At 46.9% G+C, this 16354-nt stretch overlaps 1 protein-coding gene across 5 annotated transcripts in view; it reads right to left on the bottom strand.

Moving 5' to 3' along the window:
* Positions 1-16354, bottom strand: part of cfap20dc (CFAP20 domain containing) — a 635198-nt gene that overhangs the window by 489665 nt on the left and 129179 nt on the right. The gene's annotated exons all lie outside the window — the stretch shown is intronic.

The following is a 16354-nucleotide window of genomic DNA, read 5'->3' as shown; positions in this document are numbered from 1 at the left end:
GCGTGTCTGGCTTTTTCCAATTGTAAACTGACTTGGTGTTGTAATTTACAAGTAACAATAGAAAATGCTGGAAATGCGCAGTAAGTCAAGCACCAACTGTGGAGAGAGAAACGGAAGGCCAAAAATTGCAGCTGTCTCCGACCACAAAAAAGGACGAAAATACCCGGTGGTCCCGCTCCAACGTAAACTTTGGGTCCCAGGCCAAGCTGTACAGCCCAGCGCAGAGGCCCATGCATCCCAGGAGCGTAAGCAAGAAATGTTGTTAGTTGCGACATGATTTTTTTTGGTTGCTCATACTTCCACTTGGAAACCAAACTGTTTGGGACTGAAGTTTTGTTATGTCATGTACTTTCTCTATACAGGATGATATGTTGCCTCCCTGATGCCAGGGTCAAGGATGTCACTGAGCGGCTGCAGGGCATTCTGGGGGAAGGGGGTGAACAGCCAGGGGTCGTGATCCACATCGGTACCAATAACATAGGTAGGAAGAGGGATGAGGTCCTGCAGGCAGAGCGAGTAGAGAGATTAAAAAGCAGGACCTCAAAAAGGTAACAATCTCCAGATTACTCCCAGTGCCAAAAGCCAGTGAAGTACAGAAATAGGAGGATAGAGCAGATGAATACGTGGCTGGAGAGATGGTGCAGGCGGGGGGGGCTTTCGTTTCCTGAGGCATTGGGACCGCTTCTGGGGAGGTGAGACTTGTACAAGCCGGACGGGTTGCACTTCAACAGAGCCGGGACCAATATCCTCGCTGGGGGATTTGCTAGTGCTATTGAAGAGGGTTTAAACTAGCTTGGCAGGGGGATGGGAACCTGAAAATAGATTCAGTAGAGAGGGGAGTAAAGCTGGAATTAGAAAGCAAAAATAAAGAAAGTGAGTTTGAAGAAGAGGGGAAACAAGTAGGAAAAAAGGGTAAAAAAACAAAATTAAAGGCACTTTGTCTAAATGCACGTAGCATTTGTAACAAAATAGATGAGTTGATGGCACAAATTGAGACAAATGGGCATGATCTGATAGCCATTACAGAGACATGGTTGTAAGGTGACCAGGACTGGGAATTAAATATTCAGGGGTTCTTGACAATCCGGAAGGTCAGACAGAAAGGAAAAGGAGGTGGGGTAGCTCTATTGATAAAGGATGGAATCACTGCAATAGTAAGAAAAGATATTGGCTCAAATGATAAGGGTGTTGAAACAGTTTGAGTGGATATAAGGAATAATAAGGGGAAACAGTCACTGGTGGGCATGGTCTATAGGCCCCCTAACAGTAGCAACTCTGTTGGTCGGAACATAAACCAGGAAATAGTGAGGGCTTGTAAAAAGGAAACAGCAATAATCATGGGTGATTTTAACCTCCATATTGATTGGACAAATCAAATTGGCCTTGAGGAAGAGTTCATAGAGTGCGTAAGGGACGGGTTCCTTGAGCAGTATGTAACAGAACCAACCAGAGGGCAGGCTATCTTAGTTAGATCTGGTCCTGTGTAATGAGACAGGATTAATAAACAATCTCCTAGTAAAGAATCCCCTCGGAATAAGTGATCATAGCATGATTGAATTTCAAATTCAGATGGAGGGTGAGAAAGTTGGATCTCTCGCCAGCGTACTAAGCTTAAATAAAGGAGACTATGAAGGTACGACGGCAGAGTTGGGTAAAGTGGACTGGGAAAATAGATTAAAGTGTAGGACGGTTGATGAACAGTGGTGTACATTTAAGGAGATATTTCACAACTCCCAAGAAAAATATCTTCCAGTGAGGAGGAAAGGGTGTAAAAGAAAAGATAGCCATCCGTGGCTAACTAAAGAAATAAATGACGGTGTCCAATTAAAAACAAGGGCATACAAAGTGGCCAAAACTAGTGGGAGGACAGAAGACTGGAAAGCTTTTAAAAGCCAGCAAAGAATGACTAAAAAAATTAAGAAAGGGAAGATAGACTATGATAGTAAACTAGCACAAAATATAAAAACAGATAGCAAGAGTTTCTACAGGAATATAAAAAGGAAAAGAGTGGCTAAAGTAAATGTTGGTCCCTTAAAGGATGTGACCGGGGAATTAGTAATGGGGAACATGGAGATGGCAGAAGCTCTGAACAAATATTTTGTATCAGTCTTTACGGTAGAGGACACTAACAATATTCCGACAGTGGATAGTCTAGGGGCTATGGGGGGGAGGGACTTAACACAATCAAAATCACTAAGGAGGTGGTACTCAGTAAGATAATGGGACTAAAGGCAGATAAATCCCCTGGACCTGATGGCTTGCATCCTAGGATCTTAAGAGAAGTAGCAGCAGGGATTGTGGATGCATTGGTTGAAATTTACCAAAATTCCCTGGAATCTGAGGAGGTCCTAGCAGATTGGAAAACTGCAAATGTAATGCCCCTATTTAAAAAAGGAGGCATACCAAAAGCAGGAAACGATAGACCAGTTAGCCTAACATCTGTGGTTGGGAAAATGTTGGGAGTCCATTCTTAAAGAAGCAGTAGCAGGACATTTGGAAAAGCAAAATTCGGTCAGGCAGAGTCAGCATGGATTTATGAAGGGGAAATCATGTTTGACAAATTTGCCTGGAGTTCTTTGAGGATGTAACAAACAGGGTGGATAAAGGGGAACCAGTGGATGTGGTGTATTTGGACTTCCAGAAGGCATTTGACAAGGTGCCACATAAAAGGTTACTACACAAGATAAAAGTTCAGGGGTTGGGGGTAATATATTAGCAATGGATAGAGGATTGGCTAACGAACAGAGAGTCGGGATAAATGGTTCATTCTCTGGTTGGCAACCAGTAACTAGTGGGGTGCCACAGGGATCAGTGCTGGGACCCCAACTATTTACAATTTATATAAACGACTTGGCGGGAGGGACCACATGTAACGTAGCCAAGTTTGCTGACAATACAAAGATGGGAGAAAAAGCAGTGTGTGAGGAGGTCACAAAAAATCTTCAAAAGGACATAGCCAGGCTAAGTGAATGGACAAAAACTTGGCAGATCGAGTATAATGTTGGAAAGTGTGAAGTCATGCACTTTGGCAGAAAAAAATCAAAGCGCAAGTTATTATTTAAATGGAGAAAGATTGCAAAGTGCCACAGTACAGCGGGACCTGGGGATATTTGTGCATGAAACACAAAAGGATAGTATAGCAAGTGATCAGGAAGGCCAATGGTATCTTGGCCTTTATTGCAAAGGAGATGGAGTATAAAAGCAGGGAGGTTTTGCTACAACTATACAAGGTATTGGTGAGGCCACACCTGGAATACTACGTACAGTTTTGGTTTCCATATTTACAAAAGGATATACTTGCTTTGGAAGCAGTTCAGAGAAGGTTCACTAGGTTGATTCCAGAGATGAGGGGATTGACTTATAAGGAAAGATTGAGTAGGTTGGGCCTCTACTCATTGGAATTCAGAAGAATGAGAGGTGATCTTATCGAAACGTATAAGATTATGAGGGGGCTTGATAAGGTGGATGCAGAGAGGATGTTTCCACTGATGGGGGAGACTAGAACAAGAGGGTATGATCTTAGAATAAGGGGCCACCCATTTAAAAGAGATGAGGAGAAATTTCTTCTCTGAGGGTTGTGGATCTGTGGAATTCGCTGCCTCAGAGAGATGTGGAAGTTGGGACATTGAATAAATTTAAGACAGAAATAGACAGTTTCTTAAATGATAAGGGGATAAGAGATTATGGGGAGCGGGTGGGGACGTGGAGCTGAGTCAGTGATCAGATCAGCCATGATCTTATTAAATGGCGGAGCAGGCTCGAGGGGCCGTATGGCCGACTCCTGTTCCTATTTCTTATGTTCTTATGTAATGATTCTCAGTAAAAAATGTTTGTTCTCCACATAAGCCTGTGGAAAGCGAATTGCTCTGATGTTACCTCTGCCCCCTCCCCTGTCGCCAACCATTATGTTTTTACAGTTGCAGAGATGGAGATGCCTGGCCCTCCCAGAGAGGAGTCATTGCAGGGAAGACCAAATGAAGAGATGGTGGTGGCGGAGACAGAGGAGATGGTGCTGGAGGAGAACACCCCTTAAAGTGTTGTAATGGTCGTGGTGCATGAGGAGGGAGGGGTGACAGAACTTCAAGGGTCATTTCTACCTGCGGCCATAGGTTCCTCAACTTTCTTGGATTCCAGCCCAAGGAAGCGGGACCAAGCGGCATGCAGCGGTGCACAGACCCCTCATGGTGAATCCACGGCGATTGATCCGCCAAAGTGGGAACACTGTGCGACAGGCAGATGCGAGCCTGGACATTGTTGGACGATCCAAGATGTGCATCGACTTGGTTCGAGAGCTCCTCCAGGTCATTGCTGGGTTGTCCGAAAACATCACGGCTTTAGCAGCCCATCAATCAGAGGACATGGCGGAGCTGATTGCCACGGTGAGGGAGAACACCCGGACCGGCAATTCCAATGCTATGCAGCAATCAATAATTGTGGGATATGGCACTGCACTCCAAGGTGCCATACCACCAATGGTGACAGCACCTGATCGTCGGGAGGAACCAGTTTCTTCTGACTTTGAAGATGAGTCCTTAGCACCTCCTTCTTCTCCAGAACCCCCAAACATAGCGCTGCCATTGTCGCCCCCCCCACCAACCCCCTCAGCAGTCGCGCTCGAGGTGCTCTGCTGGTGGTGCATGAAGTACTTGTCTTGACGTGGGCAGGGTCAGGGGTATTGTTAGCAGGAGGAGGAGGAGGGGGTCATGGGGGGGGATTGGGGAGGAAAGACGTTGGGAAAGGTGGCCTCAGATAGAATTGTGCGAGGGTGCAGGGTGTTTATACTGTTGCTGATATTGTTTGTTGTTCAGGATGTTTTTTGTTGTCAACATTTGTATTCATAAAAGATATGTTATTTTATTACATTGTTGTCATTTGTATTAAACTTTAATTTTTATATAAAATTTTATTCAACTAAACCATTCACATACTATGTCTCACTCACTTCTGGGAAGGAGAAAATATATCCCATTTGATAACTTTTAGGAAACACAACTTTAAATGTGTGATTAACGGTGTCCCTTGTAAATTCATACCTTATCTTGGATGACCTAGACCCAACTGACTGGGATTTTCTCAAGTCTTGTGAATATCACGTAACTGGGTAAGCTACTCACAATGAAACAGCTTTACCAACCTGTGAGCATTCTCACAGGTGCATACATTACAGTTGTCATGCCTGATACAGTTGAATAGCCCCACGACCACACTGTCAAGCCACGTGAAGAATGGTTACTTGGATGTCCACCTAGTGAATAACACACTTCCTTCCCCCCCACCCCTGCCTCCTCAGGTCGCACTAAACACCAGTGACTGACACCCTGCCCCTCAGGTCATTCTGTACTCTACACACAGTGACTTGGAGGAGGCCCCATTGCGTGGATACAACTCCTCCCCCCTCCGCAGCCCAGCTACAGCCAGCATCAGTAAGGGGGGAGGGGGAGGAGAGAAAATTTCCTGGAAATAATTCACGTTCAGCAATGAATAGCTCAGTGGGCATGACTCCAATCGCTTCTTCCTGAGTGGTGTTATATATTTCACAAAATACACCCACATGTTACACAGATACTGGTCATTTACTCCATTCAAACAGATGCAAAACATCTGCAATCCAATTGGGTTTATTTTTTAAATAATGTTTAGATTGGGAGTGTCTGAGTTCAGAGGGAGGGGAGGTGGTATTGGGGTGGGGAAGGTGGTAAGGTGCGTTAAATCAGCTAAGGTTCTGACTCCTGAGCCAATGTGGATGCGACAATGGCCTTAGCGCTCCTTAGCTGGGGTGCAGGAGTGGGGGTGGGGTGCAGTAAATTAGTCAAGGTTCTGACTCCTGACTTTGTTAAGCAACGATAGGATCAAGCACGGCCAAGATGTCAATCCAATTGAAAAGCCTACTTATATTAACTGGACTCGCATACTGAAGTTCTGTCCCTAATGTATCGGCATCCAAGCACTCAAAAGAAGGTTTGCTGGAAAACCTGAAAACTTTTTTACAAATTGCAAAGCAAATAATTTACACATCAGGAACACCAAATAAAAATAGCCATTGGGGTGATGTACTAGTGGGCATTTGGTGCCTGTTGTACTATACCCCAACAAAGGTTTTCTTCATTGACATCGATCTTCTGGCCCACTGTAAAGCTGAAAAGAAAATGGAGGGAGGCATAACACTGGGCCCAAGTCAGGTAAGTACTTCAGAAATGGGCGGTTCTGATCGCAGCGATGACAGGTGGTAGCGGCCTTAAAAAATAACTTTTTAGTTGAAATTAGCGCCGACAGGGAATTTTCTACGATTTCCAATATGGACGGTAGGCCGAACTTACTGCCAGCGAAAATCGGGAGGTACAGGGTGCTACTTCACAAAACAGGCAGTAACTGGGCATAAAAGCAGCGATCAGAGAGGAAATTCTAGCCCTATTGGAGAAATTAATGAGACTAAATGGCAACAAATCCCCTGGGCCTGACGACCTGCATCCTAGGGTTTTAAAAGGGGTAGCTGGGGAGATAGTGGTTACACCGGTATTAATTTTTCAGAATTCCCTAGATTCTAGAGCAGTCCCCAAGGATTGGAAGGTAGCAAACATAACCCTGCTATTTAAGAAAGGAGCAAGAAAAAATACAGGGAACTATAGGCCAGTTAGCCTGACATCAGTCGTAAACAAAATGCTAGAATCTATTATTCATCATCATAGGCAGTCCCTTGGAACGAGGATGACATGCTTCCATGCCAAAAAAGGATGAGTTCACAGGTGTTTCAATGAAGGACCTAATATTACAGGTCCTGAACTACATTAGTGTCGGGTGGAAGATGCCTATGCATGGATTTTTTTTAAACATGTGGTGGCACACCAGCCAGGCTTGACAGAGCTAAACATAGAAACATAGAAAATAGGTGCAGGAGCAGGCCAGTTGGCTCTTCGAGCTTGCACCACCTTCAATATGATCATGGCTGATTCAACCTCAGTACACCGACTCTGGATCAGTTCCTATGGACTGGAAGGTAGCTAATGTAACACCGCTTTTTAAGAAAGGAGGGAGAGAGAAAACGGGGAATTATAGACCGGTTAGCCTGACATCAGTTGTGGGGAAAATGTTGGAATCAATTATTAAAGACGAAATAGCAGCACATTTGGAAAGCAGTGACAGGATAGGTCCAAGTCAGCATGGATTTATGAAAGGGAAATCATGCTGGACAAATATTCTGGAATTCTTTGAGGATGTAACTAGTAGAGTGGACAAGGGAGAACCAGTGGATGTGGTGTATTTGGACTTTCAAAAGGCTTTTGACAAGGTCCTACACAAGAGATTAAAGCACATGGTATTGGGGGTAATGTACTGACTTGGAGAGAGAACTGGTTGGCAGACAGGAAGTAGAGAGTCGGGATAAACGGGTCCTTTTCAGAATGGCAGGCAGTGACTAGTGGGGTGCCGCAGGGCTCAGCGCTGGGACCCCAGCTATTTACAATATACATCAATGATTTAGATGAAGGAATTGAGTGTAATATCTCCAAGTTTGCAGATGACACTTAGCTGGGTGGCGGTGTGAGCTGTGAGGAGGATGCTAAGAGGCTGCAGGGTGACTTGGATAGGTTAGGTGAGTGGGCAAATGCATGGCAGATGCAGTATAATGTAGATGTATGTGAGGTTATCCACGTTGGTGGCAAAAACACGAGGGCAGAATATTATCTGAATGGCGGCAGATTAGGAAAAGGGGAGGTGCAACGAGACCTGGGTGGCATGGTACATCAGTCATTGAAAGTTGGCATGCAGGTACAGCAGGCGGTGAAGGCGGCAAATGGCACGTTGGCCTTCATAGCTAGGGGATTTGAGTATAGGAGCAGGGAGGTCTTGCTGCTGTTGTACAGGGCCTTGGTGAGAACTCACCTGGAATATTGTGTTCAGTTTTGGTCTCCTAATCTGAGGAAGGACGTTCTTGCTATTGAGGGAGTGCAGCGAAGGTTCACCAGACTGATTTCCGGGATGGCAGGACTGACATGAGGAGAGACTGGATCAACTGGGCCTATACTCACTGGAGTTTAGAAGAATGAGAGGGGATCTCACAGAAACATGTTAAATACTGACTGGACTGTCATGTATCTCACATTACTGTATATAACTATCTTACCATGCTATACATGACTGTAACTGGATATGACCTGTAACAATAAGCATACTTTACCACCAGGGTGCACCTGCAGTAGACACTCCATATCTGTCGAACTGAGGTATATAAAGGGAGGTCTCAGGCAAGTGCAGCACAGGAGAGCTGGAATTAAAGGTGCAGGTCCTGAGTGACCTTGACTTCAGCAGGTGTCTCGTGTAAGTTAGTACATTAGAGTCAGGACTTAACAGACCGGACAGGGTTAGATGCAGGAAGAATGTTCCCGATGTTGGGGAAGTCCAGAACCAGAGGATACAGTCCAAGGATAAGGGGTAAGCCATTTAGGACTGAGATGAGGAGAAACTTCTTCACTCAGAGTTGTTAACCTGTGGAATTCTCTACCGCAGAGAGTTGTTGGATATATTCAAGAGGGAGTTAGATATGGCCCTTATGGCAAAAGGGATCAAGAGGTATGGAGAGAAAGCAGAAAAGGTGTACTGAGGTGATGATCAGCCATGATCCTATTGAAGGGTGGTGCAGGCTTGAAGGGTGGTGCAGGTTCGAAGGGCCGAATGGCCTACTCCTGCACCTATTTTCTATGTTTCTACCACCCCAGCCTTCTCTCCATACCCCCTGATCCCTTTAGCCACATCTAACTCCCTTTTGAATATGTCCAACGAACTGGACTTAACAACTTTTTGTGGCAGAGAATTCCACAGGTTAACAAATCTGAGTGAAGATGTTTTTCCTCACCTCAGTCCTAAATGGCTTACCCCTTATCCTTAGACTGTGATCCCTGGTTCTGGACTTCCCCAACATCGGGAGCATTCTTCCTGCATCTAACCTGTCCAGTCCCATCAGTCTTTTATATGTTTCTATGAGATCCCCTCTCATTCTTCTAAACTTCAGTGAGTATAAGCCTAGCCGATCCAGTCTTTCCTCATGTCAGTCCTGCTATCCCGGGAATCAGTCTGGTGAACCTTCGCTGCATTCCCTCAATAGCAAGCACGTCCTTCCTCAGATTAGGAGACCAAAACTGCACACAATACTCAAGGTGGTCTCACCAAGGCCCTGTACAACAGCAGCAAGCTCCCTGCTCCTATACTCAAATCCCCTCACTATGAAGGCCAGCATGCCAGTTGCTTTCTGTGGTGTATGTAGCACACAAATCACTGACTCCACACGGTCTGGTGCAAGTGTAACTGCTGTGACCTTCATCCTTTATTGTTCAGCTCCAGAGTGCCTCCCAGGTGTGGTGGTCAGCCTTATATAGCCCTTGTTACAGGTACTACCAGGGTTTCCCACCGCAGCGCCCTCTGTGGTGTGGCATAGTACTTACATTACATTTAAGGTACTGGGACGATACACACATCATAACATATCATCTCCCCCTCCCCCCCCCCCCCCCCCGCCACCTGGACGCAGGACAACGATACACACATCATTACATAACATCACACTTGCCCAACGGAAGGCAGGTGGGCATAGACAGTGCGTTAGTATGGTACATATTATCTGGTACATTAACTGGTTATTGACTGGTAGCAGAACCTTGATTTCCTTGTTAGCCGTTATCATTAATTGTACTTCATCCATTATTTTACACAAATACAGTGGCCATTCAGCATAAAAAAAGTAATTATTATAAATTCACTTTCTCACATTAACATAGCTCATTTTAGACTTGCTCTGCCAAACAGAAGTCCTTTGTGGGGACCACCTCTTTGTAAGGCCCTTTTAAGACTCCTGGGTGCATTTTCTTTTTAAGGCGCCATCATCTTTGATGCAGGAGGATTCCACGAGGCTTCTCCTTGGGCGCCGCCATCTTTGATGCTCTGCAGCTCCGACACGATGCCGCCGCCATCTTCTTCTCCGCCGCTCCGGATGCCCTCCACAGTCGCAGCCTCTGCTCCCCTCCGCTGCCACCCGACTTGCCGCCTCTCCTGCGGCCGCCGTGGCCTCTCCAGCGGCCGCCCCTGCAACTGCTGCCGCTGCCCGACGCTACCAGCTCCTCGGCGGGGCCCTTCCGAACCGCCGGCTCCTGGATCCCTCAGCACCCCACCCGCAGCCCCCCCCCCCCCCCCCCCAGCCACTAGGCCCGTCTGTGCAGGGCTGCTTGCCTGTGGGGGCTGGGGCTGCAGGGTCTCTGTGTGAGATCTGGGCCTGGGACTTACCTGTGGGGATTAATGCTGCAGGGTCTCTGTGAGGTCCAGGCCTGGGATTTGCCTGTGAGTGGATTGAGGCTGCAGCTCCAGCTCGGTCGGCGCTGCTCTCTGGGGACCCGGGGCACAGCAGCACCCCGGGGAGCAGCAGCCTGTGGAGTGATGAAGTCTTCCCAGCTCCCACAGACCATCCCCATCCACCTCCGGCCGAGGAGCGTTGGCCCATCGCCTGAAACGACCCACAAAGGTAAAGCGTGCATCTCGTCCCGGTGGGATACCTGCACCATCGCTCTGCCGAGAACAGGTATCAGTTCCCTGGTGTAAGTACGCAGCTTCGCCAGGACCGGGACCAGCTTGGGTCGTGCAGCTGGGTTAATCCACAGTTTATCAAAAGTTCTCCGACTCATCAACGACGGACCCGAGCCCGTGTCCACTTCCATACTCACTGGGACTCCGTTGATTTTTACTTCACTTATCACTGGGGGTGAATCGTCGGTGCACGTATACAGTCCAAGCACCTCATCTTCTTCTACCTGCTCCTCGCTGAACAGTGGATCATCCCCCATCTCCTCAGCCACATGGTGAGTCCGATTTCTTTTACACATACGCTGAAGGTGGCCTTTAACGTGGCAGGTATTGCACGTATACTCCGCAAACCTGCACTGGTGAGCCCCATGCTTCCTCCACAGCGCCAGCATGGTGCTGCTTGATTGGCCCCCCTCGGCGGACTATGAGCTCCAGGATCCCGAGGTCCGTGCTCTCTGCCCCGGGCAGAGCCACGTTCTGCAGTTTTGCCCGTGGTGGGCGCTATCCTGTGGACAGTGCCTGCTGGGTTCGAGACTGTGTGGATTATTTGCTTGGTGCTGCAAGGCGAAGTCATATATGCCCGGCTGATGGTAATGGCCTTTGCCAGAGTGACTGTGGGTTCCGTGGCCAGCAGCTTGTGAAGGCGGCCCTCGTGGGCAATCACCAAGACGAAAACATCCCGCAAAGCCTCGTCAAGGTGTACGCCAAAATCACACGCGTCGCGAGTCTCCTGAGGTCCGCAGCATATTTGGTGATATCCTGGCCCTCAGGTCTGCAGTGATGGTAAAATTTGTATCTGGCCGTGAGGATGCTCTCCTTCGGTTTCAACTGGTCACGAATGAGTTCAGTCAGCTCCTCGTATGACTTGTCCCTGGCGCTCCCGGGTGCCAGCAAATCCCTGACGAGACAGTAAACCTCATCTCCACAACTGGAGAGCAATATCGCCTTACGCTTCTCTCTCATTGCGTTCGTGTCCTCCGTCAGGTCGTTTGCTGTGAAGTAGTACTCGAGCCTTTCCGTAAAGGCCTCCCAATCATTGCCCACGGTAAAATCCTTTAGCGAGCCCAGAGTAGCCATGGTTGCGTGGAGTTCGTCCGCTTCCTCGTTGCCAATGTGGTGTATGTAGCACACAAATCACTGACTCCACACGGTCTGGTGTAAGTCTAACTGGTGTGACCTTCGTCCTTTATTGTTCAGCTCCAGAGTGCCTCCCAGGTGTGGTGGTCAGCCTTATATAGCCCTGGTTACAGGTACTACCAGGGTTTCCCACCGCAGCGCCCCCCGGTTCCAGCAATCCAATGTAATATTCAGGTTCTGATGAATCGAGTGATTTTGTTAGATCTTGATATGATGTTTGGTTTGAGTTTCCCGTTTGCAAATCCTCCCCTAATAGCCTGAGAGGGTAAAAATGCTATCATATTTAAAAGACCATTCCTATCCAGAATGTTAGAGAGTACATCACTAAAGCCATGTAATTTTTATACAAATGGACACTGCCTAGTAATTGCATAAAATCTTTTCCTGCTTTGCAAGAATATGCATACAGATCATTACTGCACCAGAATGCCACTATTTTTACATGGTTGACGAGACGGAGGATACAGAGTTAGCGAGCAACAGACAAGAAAAACAAAAAATTTGCTTCACTTGTTAACATGTCTACATAATTTTCACCTTATTCTTCAACATTTCATTATGTAGATTTGAAATTTGAATGGGAATGATTAAAATTTATTCATTTCGATTAAATATTATCTTACATTATTTGTGCATTTTCACAGCCATTGCACATTCCTGAATATTTCAGCAAGCAGCCACCAACAACCTGGCATCACGCAGTCAACGAACATAACCAGAGTTCGGCAAGCAGATCATAGCAGCAATTGGTGAAGTGGAAACGTTGTCTTTAGCCATTCAATTCACAGATAAGATGAATGATCACTATATTAGGCATTGGAGGATTATTCTGCACAATGAAAGTACATTGATATTTGGGCCCTAAATGCTGCTTAGCATGAAGCTTCATTCATGTCAAGAAATTCCCCAATAATTTTTAAGACACTCAAGTGAAAAGTAGTTTTTAAACTAAAATCGTGAAAATTTACAAAAATGATACACTCTTCCAAATTTAGTCCTACAGCTTTTTTTTTTACAACAAATGCAGTGTTACATTTCAGGCTTTTCTTCAATGTTTTTGTTTTCTGTTCACGTGGTTCCCATAAACAGACCAAGAGGATGAAATTGGGTTGTATAGCATCCATTTTTTTTTTAAGCGCTACATGGCCAACTAAGGCTCGGAAGTGGGGTCCAAGATGGATGTGCACACTTCTGACGGGACGTCATCTTGGTAAAGAGGTTTGTGAATGCACCCACCTAATTACCGCCAGCAGCCACAGAGCAGCAAGACGATGGCGCAAATCAGTTTACAGTGCTTATTTGAAGACACCGCTGTCGTTTTTTAAATCCACACTCCAACAAACTTTACACAACTGAGCACAACGTTAAATGGAATGAAGGACCATCCACCAGCACTATTTAAAGGTGTCATGAAGTACTTCCTGGTTAGTTGTTGGGATTATTTCTGCTGGCTGCTGGTGCAATTGTGCAAGTTTTTGGAGGTTTCCTGTACTTAGCTAAAGCTTGATTACTCTGGAGGGAGTTGCCTGGCTGGTCTTGCAGTATTTTTCTGTCATATAAAATATTGCGCTGAAAGAAGTTACTTCTAGACATGTGTGACTTGGTAAGGCTTCCTCAGGGAATTGAACATGACTGGGAGAATGAAGAGAGGCCACGTAAAGCAGGAATAGCTGCTAGAAGAGGGAGGAGGAGGACGGGGAGAAAGGCACTCAGCAGAAAGCCATAGTCATGGAGGATCTTCAGGGAGCAATTCTCTTAGCTCAACTTCAGCGAGGATGAATGCATGAGACGTCTTTGGTTCACAAAAGAGATCGTGAGTGAAATTGGTCAACTGCTGCAGCCACAATTTTAGCCTCAAAGCAGGAAGGTCAGGGCTGTCCAGGTGACTTTGGCTCTTAATTTTTATGAATCTGGTGCCTTTTCTGGAGATACAAGCAATAACTCATAGTTTGCAGTACACTACTGCATAAGGGAGGGCACTGAGGCTCTTCACACAATGAGAAACACATGTGTCTCATTCTCGCTTGCCAAAGACAAACAGAAGGAGCAAGCATGAGGCTTTACACAGATTGCAGGCTTCCCCATGGTGCATCATCATCATCATCATAGACAGTCCCTCGAAACGAGGATGACTTGCTTCCATGCCAAAAAGGAATGAGTTCACAGGTGTTTCAATGAAGGATCTAATATTTCAGATCCCGAACTACATCTTGAAGGGTGGAAGATGCCTGTGCGTGGATTTTTTTTAACATGTGGTGGCCGTTGCACACCAGCCACCACACGGTCTTGGTCCAGTGGCCAGGATTAACCAAGACGACTGGAGACCAGCTCTGCTGCACGGGCCTAGTGCGCGCACATATCGCAGTGTGGGCTGGCCCATGCTGCCCCTGGGCCCTCGTCTCTTCCGGCCCCGAACTCACGCCTCCTGGTGCAGGGTGCCATTGACTGCATGCACATTACTTTGCATGCTCATCTGAATTCAGCCACATTCATCAACAGAAAAAGATTCCACACAATGTGCAGCTAGTGTGCGACCACAGGCAGCGCATCATGCAAGTGAATGTTAGCTATCCAGGCAGCAATCACGATTCTTTCATTCTGCAGCAGTCTTTGAACCAGCATGGCAAGTCAAAGGCTGGCTACTGGACAACAAGAGCTATCCTCTCATGACATGGCTCATGAATCTGATCAGGAACCCATGAACACAGCAAGCCTACAATGATAACAAGGAACATAGAAACATAGAAAATAGGTGCAGGAGTAGGCCATTCGGCCCTTCTAGCCTGCACCGCCATTCAATGAGTTCATGGCTGAACATTATAGAACATACCATCAACGTCCTCAAGCCACACTTCTGCTGCCTGGACTGCTCTGGAGGAGCCCTGCAGTACTCAGCTGAGCGGGTATCAAGATTTGTGGTAGCATGCTGCATGCTGGAATACTGCATGCAGTTTTGGTTTCCATATTTACAAACTGCTTTGGAGGCAGTTCAGAGAAGGTTCACTAGGTTGATTCCGGAGATGAGGGGGTTGACTTATGAGGAAAGGTTGAATAGGTTGGGCCTTTACTCATTGGAATTCAGAAGAATGAGAGGTGATCTTATCGAAACGTGTAAGATTATGAGCGGGGGCTTGACAAGATGGATGCAGAGAGGATGTTTCCACTGATGGGGGAGACTAAAACCATAGGACATGATCTTAGAATAAGGGGCCACCCATTTAAAATAGAGATGAGGGGAAATTTCTTCTCGGAGGGTTATAAATCTGTGGAATCTGCTGCCTCAGAGAGCTGTGGAAGCTGGGATATTGAATAAATTTAAGACAGAAATAGACAGTTTCTTAAATGATAAAGGGATAAGGGGTTATGGGGAGCGGGTGGAGAAGTGGAGCGGAGTCCATGATCAGATCAGCCATGATCTTATTGAATGGCAGAGCAGGCTCGAGGGGCTGTATGGTCTACTCCTGTTCCTATTTCTTATGTTCTGATATTCTTATGTTCTGAAGTTCTTATGCTGCACAACCTAGCCTTTGAGGGAACAGCCTTTGCCATCACCTATCAGGCAAGAAGCTGAGGAGCAGGAGCACAAGGAAAAGGAGGAGGAGGAGGAAGTAAAGGAACAGGAAGAGGAAGGGAGGCTACAATGTAAACAGCCCCTTTCTACCAGGGCTCGATACGATTAGATTATTCAGGAGCGATACCAGTAACCTCAACTACACCGCCCTCATTCCTTACCTTTCCTCTATTACACCGTACTCCTTCTGACAGCACAAAAATAACCACTAGAAAATGCAAATTCAAATCCAATTTTATAAATTCACTCATTAAATAATGCATGCAAAATTAAACTAACCACACTTGTGCATTCCCTTAGTGCCTGTCTTCCGTGTGCCTTTACCTGTCCTTGTGTTCCTACGAGGTGGCTCCTCAGTGTCTGCAGCATAGGGGGTAGAAGGCTGCTGACTTATACTTGAAGAGACTGCAGATGGCCTTCGAGAACGATCTCGAGCAGCTCTGGGCCTCGAAGGCTCAGTTTCAGACTGCACCATCTCACCTGGGCTGCAACAGTCTGAGCTGGCTGGCTGACAGGCAATAGCAAGGGCACTGGTGAGTGAGGGATGGGAGCAGCAATGCTGTCATCCAGAGAGGGGGCAGGAAGCTCCTGTTCCACGGATCCACTGCCACTCTCCCAAGGTAACACCTCTGCAATCCTGGTGATCTTGCTGGACTGCTGTGATGCCCTGGAAGCCCCGTGGAACAGTGGTATCTATATCCACTAGGACAGCAGTCTGAGTTTGTATGGCAGCAGTCTGAGATTCCAATGCAGCAGTCAGACATTTGATGGAAGCTGTTTGTGCTGCAATGGAAGCTGTGACATCGGCCATCAGACGCTACATCATTGTTGGTTTCACAGATGTGCTGATGGAGGTGACCACCCATTCCATGTATGAAAGGATAGGCTCCAAGCTCTGCACAAAGCCCTGTGCCAAGTTGGGACTGGACTCCTCCAGCCTCCTTGGAAGCCTGGGCCATTGAAGTCTTAATTTGCAGCAGAACTAGTGCGCGACCTCGACCTCTGGCGAGGTGGCACCTGTGCTATCCTTTTCCCCAGCCCCGGCTCCTGCGCACTTGTGCCCGGTCTCTCACCACATGCGGA

Source organism: Pristiophorus japonicus, chromosome 12 (genome assembly GCF_044704955.1).
Source record: "Pristiophorus japonicus isolate sPriJap1 chromosome 12, sPriJap1.hap1, whole genome shotgun sequence".
NCBI classification, from domain to species: Eukaryota; Metazoa; Chordata; class Chondrichthyes; family Pristiophoridae; genus Pristiophorus; species Pristiophorus japonicus.
Note: the sequence above shows the minus strand (reverse complement) of the source record. Positions and strands in the feature narration are given on the sequence as shown.